A 14,585-nucleotide genomic window follows, 5' to 3' on the forward strand; every position below is an offset into this window, starting at 1 on the left:
TCCATGACAACGCTGCTAGCAAGAGGCTCCTAGGAGGTCCATTGACTTAACATGGCACCTTTCAACAGCCGCTGCGAGGGCTGTGAAGACCGTAGGAACCTGAAATTCGCAGTGTTACTTCCTGTTGCTATTTCTGACGGTACGGTACGCACCAAGTGGCAGGCGCCTTGCTAAATTTCTTCAGAAATTTTTCTAGTTAATATTATTCTTTATTATTCCACGATTAATGCGGCCAGAACCATAGCGTGCACCCCCAAGATATAGGTACCAAAACTTGTGGCTCGGTCGGGAATAGTGTGCTACTACTTTTATTGGGGTTTCGAGTTACCATGGCAACATAATTAGCGAAAAACCACCCCCCAAAAAACCCATATTAATCAATGGAGTCGGGTAGAAAGAAAGCCTCAAAAAAGCCTCCAAATGACCATTTTCAATGCTGTACTGTTTCGTCATGCTTTCACCTACGAACACCGTTTAACTTCCAGTTTGTAGATATATCTGTGACCTACTCAGAAGTGAAAACGGGATGTGGATATCTTTTATCGTCTCTTCACAGTTACTCCTCAAAGCTCATGTCCGAAAATCAGCGAAATCATCGTTTACAATGAAAGTCAATGACGGAATTCTCCAACCGCTAGAGTGGGCCACTCTAGCTTTTTTAAAGATTTCAAAACTCCGAACAACTTGACCTTTCTCGCTCAATTTTCACTCTACGTAGACAAATTATACATCAAAACGTAGGTATTTTTGTCAGGATTCGGGAAATGTTACCCTCAGTGGTGTGGCATTTATAGACTTTTCGCAAATCACCTCAGAGCGACACAAACCCGAAACCTCCCCCATTCATTTCCTATGGAGCGGTTTTGAAAAATGACGTCTAAAAATCCGAAACATCACATGTTTTCGCATCGTCGCTACTCCTAAACCGTTTTATGTACAGACATGAGACTTTCACACATGAATGTCCCAACCCTTCTGGCACTCAAGAAAAATGAATTTTGTGGATAACTGTTACGGTTTTTCCACAGGAACAATTTGTTCGGGAGTAGCGAATGTGCAAAATCCTGAAATCGCTTTGGAGCTGCATTTTCCCACATCATCCACTTTTTTACATCGTCGCTGTGCCTACACTGATTTTTGTAAAAATATGAAAATGAGCTACATGGTCATCAAAAGCCTGCTGATACTCACAGTGAAAGAATTATTTTGATATCTCTTATACTTTTTTAGCCAGAGCGATTTGTTCGGGATCATTTTCAGAGGATTTCTGAAATTTCATAAAAATGTCCTTTAGATCATAATTTTTTACGCCTTTATTAAACTTTTTCCAGCAAAAACCGATAGCAAGTCTTCTTCCCCTATCCTTTACAAAATAAACACAGAAAAAATTACGTCTCTACCATTTACGGTTCCGGAGAAATCGTGCGTTGTTCGAGGCAAAGTTCTCCATTATAATCCAATAGGCAGACTTGGACACCAAGTGTCTGCACTTTTTTAGACTGGCCCGCTGCAGCTGTGTCAGTGAGTTTCCATGACGACGGAACTCTGAGGGCCAGTGGGAGACGTTCCATTGAGATAGAATGGCAACTTTCGACGCCAGCTGCAGCGGCTGTGATTAATGTAGAAATCTGAAATTCGCACAGTCACTTCCTCTTAACATTTTAAAATTTTCATGTGACTTTCAGCCATGTGTCAGTTTACTGTCCCATTTTGGATTTTACATGCTTTCCTATTGGGTCTTTGCTTCCAACAGGACCTGGCATGATGCCTAGACACGACCCACTTGGCCAATACAGCACCACCCACATGTGGGAAATGGCACTACACACCATTTTGGTCAAATGTTGAGTTCTGGGCCCAGATGTGGTGAGGCTGAGTTGCTAAAGGAGGCCAATCTGACCAATGAACTTAGGTCACGTTTGGTGACATTAAGTATTGGCACCCCTATTTGAGGCACTTCCCAGTACAGGATTTGGACCAAACTGACAGAGTACAATCACCCGGTGATACTGAACACAATCATGTTAGCGGCTAACTGTTAGCATGTTGCTAACCAGAAGTAGCTCTAGAATGGTCTCACCATCTTCTGCTTCACAGAGTCTGTTCTTACTTTAGAGAGAAAGCTCCACAAGAAATTTGGGCTACGTGGCATAAAGCATCTCCAAGCTATCAGGTGTCAAACATCCAATGCTTTTCAATGGGGGACCAAACCGCTTATGGTCCCAATACTGCATGCCCATATATGGCGCTACAGTATAGCGCAGATGGAAAGTGCAGGCTTTGCATGCAAGAGGTCGTGGAATCGAAACCCGGTGTGGCAGACTAAGATTTTTGTATTATAATCCCCACAGTGTGTATATTAAAACATATGTGCTGATCCCATGAAGTATTTTTTTGTACCACCCGCCATTTTCAGTTACCATGGCAACGTTATAAACAACGTTTTTTCTCCCTATTTAAGGCTCATCCCAGTACAGGATTTGGACCAAACTAACAGAGTACACTCACCCAGTGATACTGAACACAACCATGCTAGCGGCTAACGGTTAGCATGTTGCTAACCGGAAGTAGCTCTAGGAAGCCTGTACAAACTTCTGCTTGACATATTTGGTGAATTTTAGCATTTTCTCCCTTTTTAGGCACTTCTCAGTACAGGATTTCAACCAAACTAACAGAGTAACATCACCCGGTGATACTGAACACAGCCATGCTAGCGGCTAACCGTTAGCATGTTGCTAACGGAAATAGCTTTAGGAAGGTCCTACCAACTGCTGCTTAGCCAGAGTTCTTCTGCCTTTACAGACAGAGAGGGCTGCAGCTGTCAGTGAGTCTCCATGACAACGTTGCTAACAAGAGGCTCCTAGGAGGTCCATTGACTTAACATGGCACCTTTCGACAGCCGCTGCGGGGGCTGTGAAGACCGTAGGAAGCTGAAATTCGCAGTGTTGCTTCCTGTTGCTATTTCTGTCGGTACGGTACGCACCAAGTGGCAGGCGCCTTGCTAAATTTCTTCAGAAATTTTTCTAGTTGCAAATGCTATGGCAGGCGCCTAATAATAAATAAGCCGTTTAGAGGTGCATAGTAATAGGTGCCTCCATGCATTTGCATTGGAGGCAGTGCTGTGCTTCGCACAGCACTGCCTCCTCATTGCAAATGCTATGGCAGGCGCCTAATAATCAAGTTGTACCGTTTATATGGGCGCACAATTAATCCAATGATAATATGCATGTATGTGCTCCTGGCTTTATTGAAAATAGAACCACACTGGAATGGTAATTTTTTAAATTTTCTTTTAAAAAAAACAACAAAAAGGAGAATTACTTCCATCTCAGCTGAACAACAAAAAATAGCAAACAAAGCAGTATTAAATGAGTTTTTATCTTCTGAGCGCCCAGGCTGGACTTTCACCAGCTTCTAATTACGGTTGAGTCATTACTGAATAAATAATTTTAAGCCAGATTGTTTGCCTTAATATGAACAGAATTATCATCATCTTTGTGCAGCTCAGGAACAAAATCCGGCCTCCCAGATGTTTGATGAGCAACGTGACAGAAAAATGACAAGAGGAAAAGTGACGGATATTATCTTTATTCTCTCTGACATCTTTAAACAAGCAGCAGCATCTAAATATGTATACTCAGGATGCTATCTATTAAACAAAGTTAAACAAAAAGTGGGGCTCCTATATTCATGGTTATAGGTAAAATTCCTTTAAAACAATCTTAGTAATAAGTTCGGGAAACATGAAACTAAATGTTTTTCATTAATCTGTTAATAAACTGTAAATATTGCAGCTCAGACAAATTATCAGAAAAACCTCAAAACTCCAAACATTTCTCACTAACAGCTGCTGTGTGCCACTTAATTTTTTTTCTAAACTCTGGTGTCTTTAATCAGGCTTAGAGTAAAAATCATGTTTTACAATAAATATGACACGCACTGAAAAAGATATTTTAAAGTTTGAAATAATATGTAGTTTCAAAAACTGCAAACCATTAGATAAGAAATATGAACCATGTTGTTGTGCCATTATGTGCGGCTTTAAGTTGCATTTGAACTTTTAATTTATTTGTATTTAAAGCTGTCCAGATAACTTCCCTCAATCTGAATATTTCATGTTTAAACAGATAAAGCCTTCTTCTCACAGATCCATCCGTTCTTTTCATCACAGCTCACTGATCTCCATCCTCTGTTCTGGAGAGAAGTTACACACTGACCATCAACAGGCGGCTGCTGTATCCAGGCTCTAAGGAAAAACATCTGTTAGATCAAGGCTGATAGATTTGTTTTCTACAAAGTTTAAAAAATAATGTGTCTCTCACTGATTGGTCAGATCACTTCCATCGATCCATTTCCATTTCCCTCCTTCAGCTCTGAGGCCAATCCAGTATCCTGTAATGTTGCTTCTAACTGGACTGATTTCATTGACATAATCCTGAGGAGACCGTCAGAAAATCAGACAAGTTAAAATTTCACATGACTTTCTGTTTCTACATGCAATGTTAAAAATATTTAAGCATCCATCCATTGACATAAGAGGTAAGCTTTATTTAGTCAGTTCACATTTTAAATCCATTGAAATTGTTCCACAGTTCTCATTACTTTTTCTCTTTGATTGAACACAACAGTCAAATCTGAGTTCTTCGCCCAGCAATCCTCTCGTGCACCTTCCCAGTTTCTCTGATCAGAGGGCGGAGCGTCATTAAATGCATAACAGCTGGAAAATTTGTTACTCCATCCTTTCTGGCACGAAGTGCAGCTTCTCCCTAAAACCAAAGCATTCAAACAGTAGTTATCATCCTCAATGTTATAATTAGTTATTTTTGGACTTAGATGGTCTAAGATCTGAACATACCTTTATTTCCTTTAGGACAGTATTGATCAACGCTCCACTGAGCTCGACTGACGTTCTGCTCATTCCAAGTTTTCTCCATAGTTTCTATTTGTTCTGTGAGGTTTTTCCTTTCTCTCCTCAGCTCCTGGTTCTCCTTCTTCACTTCATTAAGTTCTGTCGTCAGCTGCTTTAGCTCAAACTGAGCAATAAGGTGAACTAAAAAAAAAAATAAAAACATCAATAGTCGTGATGTATTTATTTATTATTCATTACCTTTTTGTCTGTGGTGACCTTAACAAGTTTGAGCTCCTCACCTGCTGTTCAACTGTGAGAAGACTGAAACAATCTGCAGTAAATTGTTTATTTCATATTTTATCAAGTGCTACAAGCTGCAGCTCAAACCGGCATTTAAAAAAAAAAGATGAACTCATTTTAGAGGGTGTCACAAGTAAAGCTCTGCATCCGATTTCTGCATAAAAATTCACACATGAAAATCTCTGCTGATGGTGTTCAAAGTGCAGTAAATCAATACTATAATGAACAGGTCTTCATTAGTAATAGTAATATCATCTTTATTGTCATTAAAACATACATTACAATGAAATTTGTTCTCTGCTTGTAACCCATCCCCTTGGGGAGCAGTGGGCTGGGGGCTGCTTGAGATTGCTGGGGAAGAAGAAGCGAGTGAACATGTCAAACAATCGAAGGCGGTAGGATTTGATTTGAATTTGGCGGATGGCATAAACTGTTCATTGACTGTAGCAACATGGCTTCTACATCAGGAGGAAATAGTGCTAATGAAATGGAATGGATGATTTCAAGATGATCACGGATGAAAAAGAGCGATTAGGAAGAGACAAGAAAGGGCAAGAAGTTGGTCGGAAGAAAGCGAGGCAGGAGCAGAAGTTAGCAAAAGGACAAAAACAAATGAACGGGCGAGTTCACGAGAAATGGATGACTTAAACATAGAAGAGGAATATAAATTAATGGTGGAATTCAAGGAGGAGGGTGGATTTATTCGCCCGATAAAGCTATAGAGGAAGAAATGGGGAAAATCAAAATGGATAGAATCATGAACAACAGAAAAGTGCTAATTCATGCTGTCAGTGAATCACAACAACAGAAGATACTCAAAATGAAAACCTTGATGGGGGAAAGGATTAAAACATATATTCCAGGAGCTTTAGCAAGGTTGAGGGGAGTAATTTCAGGAGTTCCAAATGAAATGACAATGGAGGACGTGAAAAAAGAAATTAGAGGAGGGAAAATAACAGATGCCACCAGGATTAAAAGTAAAAGAGATGGGGAACTTAAAGATAAAATGGCAGTGATTCTTCAAATTGAAAATACCATGCCAGAAAATATCCAGCTAGGATATATGAATTACAGAGTCAGAGATTACATCCCTAAACCTCTCAGATGTTTTACCTGCCAAAGAATGGGACACATTGCAAAGGAATGTAAAGGAAAAGTTAGATGTGCACGATGTGGAGGTCCACATGAATTTGGAAAATGTGATAAAGATGCTAAGGTCAAATGTTGTAATTGCGGAGGAGAACACAGCGCAGCATATGGTGGAGGTATTGTACAAAGGGAAGCCAGAGAAGCTCAAAGAATTAAAATAACAGAAAGAGTTTCATATGCTGAAGCTTTAAAAAGAGTGAGGAAAGATAGCACAGGAGGAATGAGTTTGGGAGAAGCAAGTCAATGAAACTCAGCTGGGAATACAAAGCAAAGGCAGATTTATCAAAGACAAACCTGGGTACCAACAACAAATATTCAAAATACATGTTTGTATAAATGTAGAGTGGATGAAAATACAATGGTGGTGAAAAAATAAAACTTTGTAGCATTCATGTGTCTTATTGTTAATGTCACAGTACAAATGAAGTAGAAGAAAAGTGACAAAATCAAAGCAATTGTAACAGCAGCTGGAAGGTTTTTAGATATGAAAGAAATCCAAGCAGATCAGATCCATACCATTTTGAGTATCACTGAAACAACAGAGAATGCTCAGGATTAGGATCCTCGCTGTTATCATGGTTTTCCACATTCTTCAATGGAATGCCAGAAGTTTAATAGCCAATGGACAAGAATTTAAAAAGTTTGCTTATGAATTAGAAATAATTCCAGATATAATATGCGTTCAAGAAACATTGTTAAAACCTAATTTAGAATTTAAGATTCCTGGATATAGCATAGAAAGACAGGATAGAAATAATGGTAGTGGAGAAGGATGTGCCACTTTTATTAAAGATGGAATAGCTTATCAGAAAAATCCCATGAATAAATAATTAGAATGTGTTATTATAGAAATAGTTAATGCAAGAAAATATGGAAATATTAAAATTATTAATTATTATAATCCATGTAAAAATCTTAATAGTGATATATTTAAGGAGATAGCAGGGAAAATACATAGAAGAGAAATATGGTGTGGTGATTTTAATGCCCACAATAGTCTTTGGGGTAACAGGAAGACAGATCATAATGGTAACATAGTTGAAGAAATAATGGATGAAAGGTCATTAGTTTGTCTTAATAATGGAAAAGGTACAAGAGTAAATATACATAAAAATACAGTTTCATGTCTTGATATTACATTAATACCTGATTGTCTTGTTAGTTCATGTAAATGGAATGTCAACTGGAAGTCTACAATAGGGAGTGATCATTTTCCAGCAAGTACAATAATTGATGACAATATAAACAGGCAAGAAGATTTCATATTAACAAGATGGTACTTTAATAAAGCTAATTGGCAAAAATTTTAAATTAAGTGTGAGGAAACCAGTCATATGGTTACATTAAAAGGCAACATTGAAGAATGTGCAAGGGAGATAACAGAACATATTTAAATGCAGCAAGTTATAGCATACTAAGAATAAAAATAAAAGGTAAGAAAAAGGTACTTCCTTGGTGGAATGATGAATGTAGTAAAGTAGTTAAGGAGCGTAACAAGGCTTTTAAAAAATATTACAGAAAAATTTAACAACCGAAAACCTTATTGAATATAAAAGGAAAAGAGCAATGGTTTGTAAAACTATTAAGGAAGCAAAAAAGAAAACATGAAGAGAATATTGTTCATCAATAGGTTCAGAAATAAAATTACAGAATGCTTGGTCAATGTTTAGGAAAATGACGGGGAAAAGGAATGATGTTAAAATTCCAGCCTTAGTTAGAGATCAGGAGATAGTAGTTTTAAATAAAGATAAGGCAGATTTATTAGGCGAGACATTTGCTGCAGTTCATAATGGCGATCAGGCAGAAGATACAAAAACTTGGAAATCATAAAAATATATTGGGAAAATGTAAAAAATGTATATCAACATTAGACATGAATATAACTATGAAAGAAATTAAAACAGTATTGAAAGGGACAGGATACTCAGCTCCAGGGGAGCATCAATTATGCTATGCTATGTTTCGACAGATACCGGAAGTAACATTGAAATTAATATTAAAATTAATATTTAAATTATTTAATAAAATATGGAAAGAAGGTTTAATACCAAATTGTTGGAAAAGGGCAACAATTTTACCGTTTAATAAACCAGGGAAAGATCCTATCAGTCAAAATAATTATAGACCAATAGCTTTAACTTCTCATTTAAGTAAATGGATGGAGAAAATAGTGGTCAGTAGATTAGGGTTTGTTCTTGAACATAAGAAATTAATTAATGGATACCAGTGTGGATTTAGAACAGGGAGATCATTCAATTCAATTCAATTTTATTTATATAGCGCCAAATCATGAAACATGTCATCTCAAGGCACTTTACAAAGTCAAGTTCAATCGTATTATACAGATTGGGTCAGATTATACAGATTGGTCAAAAATGTCCTATATAAGGAAACCAGTTGATTGCATCAAAGTCCCGACAAGCAGCATTCACTCCTGGGGAAGAGTCGTCTGCATTGTACATGGCTTTGCTGCAATCCCTCATACTGAGCAAGCATGAAGCGACAGTGGGAAGAAAAACCACCCATTAACGGGAAGGAAAAACCTCCGGCAGAACCGGGCTCAGTATGAACGGTCATCTGCCTCGACCGACTGGGGGTTACAGAAGACAGAACAGAGACACAACAAGAGAAACAAAAAAGCACAGAAGCACACATTGATCTAGTAATCTGTTCTACATTAGATGGAAGTAGCGGGTGAGCCGTCTTCTCTGGATGATGTCACAGTTAACAGAACGCCAGACCAGGTGTACCTACTATGAAGAAAAAGAGAGAGAGCAAAAGTTAAAAGCTGAAATGACGACAGTCATTTCAATGTAATACAATGCAAAACTGAAGAACAGTAGAAATCAGTAGAGTGAGAAAATTAGACCCTGATGTCCTCCAGCAGCCTAGGCCTATCACAGCACAACTATAGAGATAGCTCAGGGTATGAGCCACTCTAACTATAAGCTTTGTCAAAAAGGAAAGTTTTAACATTAGTCTTAAAAATAGATAGGGTGTCTGACTCACGGACCAAAACTGGGAGTTGGTTCCACAGGAGAGGAGCCTGATAGCTAAAGGATCTGCCTCCCATTCTACTTTTAGAGACTCTAGGAACCACCAGCAGACCTGCAGTCTGAGAGCGAAGTGCTCTGTTAGGAACATACGGGCTAATCAGAGCTCTGATATATGATGGAGCTTGATTATTAAGGGCTTTATACGTTAGAAGGAGAATTTTAAATTCTATTCTTGATTTAACAGGAAGCCAATGAAGGGAAGCTAAAACAGGAGAAATATGATCCCTCTTGTTGATTTTCATCAGAACTCTTGCCGCAGCATTTTGAATCAGCTGAAGACTTCGAACTGCATTTTGTGGACTTCCTGATAGTAAAGAATTACAATAGTCCAGCCTTGAAGTAACAAATGCATGGACTAGTTTTTCAGCATCACTCCTGGACAGAATGTTTCTAATTTTGGCGATATTCCGGAGGTGAAAAAAGGAAACTCTGGAAACCTGTTTAATATGAGATTTAAATGACATGTCTTGGTCGAAAACAACACCAAGATTTTTAACTTTATTACCAGAGGCCAAGTTAATGCCATCCAGATTAAGGGATTGATTAAGAACTTTATTTTTTGAAGACTCTGGCCCAAAGATTACAACTTCTGTCTTGTCAGAATTTAAATGCAGGAAATTTAAAGTCATCCAGCTTTTGATGTCATCAAGACATGACTGCAGTCGAAGTAACTGATTGGATTCATCAGGATTTATGGATAAATATAGCTGAGTGTCATCAGCATAACAGTGGAAATTAATCCCATGCTGTCTGATAATTTTGCCAATCGGAAGCATATATATAGTAAATAGAATTGGTCCAAGGACTGAACCCTGTGGTACTCCACAAGTGACCCTAGAGTTTGAGGAAGATTTATTATTAACATGAACAAACTGGAATCTGTCCAACAGATAAGATTTAAACCAGCCTAATGCTTTTCCCTTAATCCCTACAGTATGCTCAAGTCTTTGTAGGAGAATATTGTGATCAACTGTATCAAATGCAGCACTGAGATCTAACAGGACAAGTATAGACACAAGTCCATTATCTGAGGCCATGAGAATATCATTGGTGACCTTCACCAGAGCTGTTTCAGTGCTATGATGAGCTCTGAAGCCTGACTGAAACTCCTCAAGTAGGTCATTACTTTGTAAATGTTCACATAGTTGATTAGCAACTACTTTCTCAAGAATTTTAGATAAGAAAAGAAGATTAGATATAGGTCTGTAATTTACTAACTCATCTTGATCAAGAGATGGTTTCTTAAGCAAAGGTTTAATAACAGCTACTTTAAAAGCCTGTGGTACATATCCATTTACCAAGGATAGATTAATCATGTCTAAAATAGGACCACTGATCAGAGGGAATACCTCCTTAAACAACTTGGTTGGGATTGGGTCTAACATACAGGTAGAAGGTTTAGATGAAGCTAAAATTTTAGATAGCTCAGAAAGCTCTACTGCTTCTAAACAGTTCAGACACTGCGCAGGTTCTAAGGATTCCTCCAATGCTGCCTCACTTACTGAGGATGAGGTAATCATGTTTGGGAGGATGCCAATTATTTTATTTTTAATGGAATCAATTTTATTTATGAAGAATCCCATAAAATCATTACTGCTAAGAGCTAAGGGAATGGATGGATCAACAGAGCTGTGGCTCTGGGTAAGTTTGGCAACTGTACTGAAGAGAAATCTAGGATTATTCTTATTCTCCTCAATTAATGATGAAAAATATGCTGCTCTAACTCTGCGAAGGGTCTTGTTATACAACAATAGACTGTTCTTCCAGATTAAGTAGGATTCCTCTTGGTGTGTAGAACGCCATTTTCTCTCCAATTTCCTAACATTGTGCTTCAAGGAACGCAGCTCTGAATTAAACCAAGGAGCCAGCTTCCTGTGAATAATCACCTTCTTTTTCAAGGGAGCTACATTGTCTAATGCAGAACGCAATGACGAAGTCATACCGTTTACAAAGACATCTATTTGTGAATTGGAAGAAACAACATTGCTGCCATCTACAGGGCATTTCTGCAATACGGAGGATATTAAAAAGGGGACAGACTCTTTAAGTTTTGATACAGCATTATCCGATAAAGATCTACTATAATGGAACCCTCTTTTGGGGGTGGAGAACTCAGTTAGATTAAACTCAAATGTTATTAAAAAATGATCAGATAGGACAGGGTTGTGAGGAAATACTGTTAATTCTTCACAATCAATGCCATATGTCAGCACAAGGTCTAAAGTATGGAGCCAAGAGTGCGTCGGTTTATGCACATTTTGAGCAAAACCAATTGAATCTAGGATAGTTTTAAAGGCTACACTAAGGTTATCACATTCTGTGTCAACATGGATGTTAAAATCACCCACTATAATAGCCTTATCAGTATTTAACACCAAATCAGATAAGAAATCTGACAACTCATCCAAAAACTGAGTGTAAGGGCCTGGTGGACGATACAAAACAACAAACAGAAGAGGTTTTATTGCTTTGCAGTTTGGATGAGGGAAACTGAGGGTTAAATGTTCAAAAGAACTGTAGTTATTAATTGGCCTGGGACTAATTAATAAATCAGACTGAAAGATGGTTGCCACTCCTCCTCCTCTTCCCACAGATCTGGGAATGTGGAAATTTGAATAATTGGAGGGAGTTGACTCATTTATACTAACGTAGTCCTCTTGTAGCCAGGTTTCTGTGAGACAAAACAAATCAATCTGTTTATCAGAAATCAATTCGTTAACTAACAAAGTCTTTGGAGGGAGAGACCTTATATTTAATAGACCACATTTAATTGTTTTATTTTTAGGTTCAAGGTGAACCGTATTGATTTTTATTAGGTTTTTATGATTTGTTCCTTTTAGATAAGTTTTTGATCTGTTAAGTTTTGGCCGTGGGAAAGACACCGTCTCAATAGGATAATGGGTGGGTAACAGTACAGAAGCTGCAGAGAGGTGTGTTAAACTACGGCTCTGCTTCCTGGTCTGGACCCTGGATTGTCAGCATTTAGGAGGACTAATAAATCCGGCCAGATTTCTAGAAAGAAGAGCTGCACCATCCAAAGTAGGATGAATGCCTTCTCTCCGGATCAGACCAGGTTTTCCCCAGAAAGTTCTCCAGTTATCAATGTAGCCCACGTCGTTTTCAGGACACCACCTAGACAACCAGCGGTTGAATGATGACATGCGGCTAAACATGTCATCACTGGTCAAATCAGGCAGGGGACCAGAGAAAATTACGGAGTCCAACATTGCTTTAGCAAACTCACACACCGAAGCAACACCAACTTTAGTGACCTCCGATCGGCGTGATCGGGTGTCATTACCGCCAGCGTGAATAACAATCTTACTGTATTTACGCTTATCCTTAGCCAGCAGTTTTAGATAAGATTCTATGTCGCCCGTTCTGGCCCCTGGCAGGCATTTAACTATGGTCCCTGGTGTCTCTAGTGCCACGTTTCTGACTATTGAGCTCCCAATAACCAGGATCGGCTTCTCAGCGGGTGTGTCGCTGAGTGGGGAAAATTTGTTTGAAACGCAGACGGGTCGGTGGTGAACTGGGGGCTGAAATCTAGAGCTATGCTTCCTACGAACTGTCACCCAGCCGGCCTGCTTACCCGGCTGCTCGGGTGCTTCTGGAGGACCACTAAGTGAACTAACGCTATGTCTATGTGGCTCCGCGCTAGCAGAGGGGCGGCTATCAGCTGGTCTTTCCATAGCACGGAGCCGGGACTCTAATTCTGACACCCTCGCCTCCAAAGCTACAAAAACACTAGATTTATTACAAGTACCATTATCACTAAAGGAGGCAGAGGAATAGCTAAACATCTGACACAGAGAGCAGGAGATAAGGGGAGACTTAGTCAGAGACGGAGAAGCTGAAGTAATAGTAGGAGAGGAAGCCATTGTGGAGCTAAAGCTAGGCTAGGCTAAAGCTAGGCTAGCGCCCTTCTACCACGCCAAGAGAGCAAACCGTGAAACACGAGGAGTTCCCAAGCGTGATGTGCAGCAACAGAAAATGTTTTAAAAGTGCTTATGTGTTAGAAACAGATGTTACAGCAAAGAGATTAAAGATAAAAGCGAGAGAATCTGGAGCAACAAACCGTTGCTCACGCAGTGAAAACAGGAAGTGATACAATACGCCTTACCGCAAACAGGAAGTGACCAATCATCAATGGATGGATTAACTAGAGTCAGTAATGATGTAGAGAAAGCGTTAAAAATGAAGGAGATAATGATTGTAGTATTTTTTGATATAGAAAAAGCATATGATTCATTATGGAGAGAAGGGTTACTTATAAAAATAAAGCAGATGTGAATAGGTGGGAAGATGTATAATTGGATAGCACATTTTTTGATGGATAGAAAAATAAGGGTGAAGATTGGGAATGATTATTCAAAAGAATTTAATGTGGAAAATGGAATACCTCAAGGTAGTGTAATAAGTCCAATTTTATTTACTATCATGATTAATGATATTTTTTCAGATACTGATAAATGAATTAAATCTGCATTATATGCAGATGATGGGGATATGATGGGGATATGGATGAGAGGAAACAATATAAAACATGTAGTAGGAAATGTTAAGAAAGCAATTAATAAAGTAGAAAAATGGTCTTATGAATGGGGTTTTAAATTATCAGCAAACAAGTCTTGTTTCATGGTATTCACAAATAAGAGAAATATTAATATAGGAACAATAACATTATATGGACAGCCGTTGGAAAGGGTTGCAGAATTTAAATACCTAGGACTATGGTTAGATAGCTCTTATACATGGAAAACACATATAGATAACTTGGAAACTAAATGTAAGAAAGTTATAAATCTCCTAAAGGCTGTGGCTGGAAAAAACTGGGGTGCAGATAGACAGTCATTATTAAACATATATAGGGCTCTCATGAGATCAATAATAGATTATGGCAGTTTTATTTATGGAGCAGCCGCTAAAACAACATTACAAAGGATAGATAGATTACAGAGTAGAGCTTTACGTATATATACAGGAGCAGTGAAAACAACACCTATCAACACTCTTTTAGTAGAGACTGGAGAAACTCCACTGGAAATGAGGAGAATGAAATTAGGTTTGTATATTGGATGAATTAAGAGTATGGATGAAAATGTAACTTCAATAATTCTACAAACTTGTTGGGAATATTCAAAGTTCCATAATAATGGATTTGGATGGTTTATAAGCAAATTGATTAAAGCGTTTGGATTAGAGGATAAGAAAATAGCACAGTTTAATCC

General features: G+C 38.4%; 1 long non-coding RNA gene across 1 annotated transcript; it reads right to left on the reverse strand.

The window, feature by feature from the left end:
* Positions 1 to 4,164: 4,164 nt before the first annotated feature.
* LOC118561869 lies at positions 4,165 to 4,402 on the reverse strand. The gene is made up of 2 exons (XR_004930324.1): positions 4,323 to 4,402; positions 4,165 to 4,246 (listed from the first exon to the last, which is right to left on the reverse strand). It is a non-coding gene; the product is annotated as an uncharacterized LOC118561869 (long non-coding RNA).
* Positions 4,403 to 14,585: the final 10,183 nt, after the last annotated feature.

The sequence above is a fragment of the Fundulus heteroclitus genome, unplaced genomic scaffold (assembly GCF_011125445.2).
Source record: "Fundulus heteroclitus isolate FHET01 unplaced genomic scaffold, MU-UCD_Fhet_4.1 scaffold_749, whole genome shotgun sequence".
In the NCBI taxonomy this organism is placed as follows: Eukaryota; Metazoa; Chordata; class Actinopteri; order Cyprinodontiformes; family Fundulidae; genus Fundulus; species Fundulus heteroclitus.